Source organism: Myotis brandtii, unplaced genomic scaffold, assembly GCF_000412655.1.
Source record: "Myotis brandtii unplaced genomic scaffold, ASM41265v1 scaffold521, whole genome shotgun sequence".
Taxonomy (NCBI): Eukaryota; Metazoa; Chordata; class Mammalia; order Chiroptera; family Vespertilionidae; genus Myotis; species Myotis brandtii.
Genome location: NW_005369870.1, coordinates 4176181 through 4177696, shown reverse-complemented (window position 1 = coordinate 4177696; position 1516 = coordinate 4176181).

Genomic DNA, 1516 nt, shown 5'->3' with positions numbered 1-1516 from the left:
TTCTTTCTTTCTTTCTTTCTTTCTTTCTTTCTTTCTTTCTCTTTCTTTCTTTCTTTCTTTCTTTCTTTTCTTTCTTTCTTTCTTTTCTTTTCCTTCCTTCCTTCCTTCCTTCCTTCCTTCCTTCCTTCCTTCCTTCCTTCCTTCCTCCCTTCCTTCCTTCCTTGAAATTCTGTTGGCTCTTCCTTCAGAATATACCTGAAATTCCACCATTTTTCACTTTCCTAGATGAATCTACATCATCTCTCACCTTGATTACTGCAGCAGCCTCCCACTATGTCCATTTTGAGGGATCCTTTCAAAATGTAAGTCAAATAATATCACCCAAACCCTTTTTAACCTAGATTAAAATCTATTTTTAATTATAATGAATTGCTTTAGGAGCTTTGCTCTTGGCATTCCTTATGCCTAAAAAAAAAATTTTCTCCAATAATCTAGTTAGCTAACTCTGTCACCTCAAGTCTTTGCTAAAATGCCACTGCTCAGTGAGAGTGACCCTATCTACCCTATTTAATATTATAACCTGCTACCTCCATCCCATACACTCCTTATCCTTCTTACTCTACTTTTTCTTTTTTCCACCATCTTTATCATGTCTAATATAATATATAATGTATTTATTATCTTTATTGTTTAATTTCTTGTCTCCCACTGCTAGGTTGCAAATTCTACAAGGGATTATTTAGGTCACTGATATACAGTGGGGCCTTGACTTACGAGTGTCCCGACTAACGAGTTTTTTGAGATACTAGCTGTCTCTCGGCTGATTTTTTGCATTGAGTTGACAGAGTAATTTGAGTTAATGAGCTCCTTAACGAGCTCGGTCTCAGAACGAATTAAACTCGTAAGTCAAGGCCCCACTGTATCCTGCTTAGAACACTTAAATGTTGAATGAATGAATGAATGAATGAATGAAAAGTGGATATTATCCATTGAAAGCTCCACTTTATATTATTCAGATTCCCCTTTCTTAACGTGTCTCAGAAGCTAGTGTTGAGAAATAGAGGAATGAGTTGCATGCATCTTAATTCTAGGGACTGAATGAAAAAGGAAAACAAGTTTCCCTATGGCATGATCCTGGATAGAGGAAAGACGAATCTTTTAAATTTTTAATGTATTTTCTTTTTGCCCTTAAATTTTAAATGAATAAAGTTATCAGACTTTTTCTGAATTTTGTTTGTATATATGTGTTCTTTAAGGCCTTTTTCTACCACTAAGTTTATAACATGTTCTTTTATACTTGTTCTGATGCTCATAGAATTTAGTTTTGTTTTCCTTATTAAGTTTGGGTCTGATCTTTAATACATCTAGAATTTAGGCTTGTATTTGTGAGAATTAGGGAGCAAACATCACTTTTCACAAATTATTAGCCAGGTGGTGGTCCCAAATCATATACCAAATAGTCCAGCCTCACCTCACTAGTTTAAAATGTCACCTTAACGTATAGTCTGTTCTTGAATTCTTTATTCCTTCTATCTATTTGTCTATTCTGGCATCAATATCAATCTATTTTTTATTT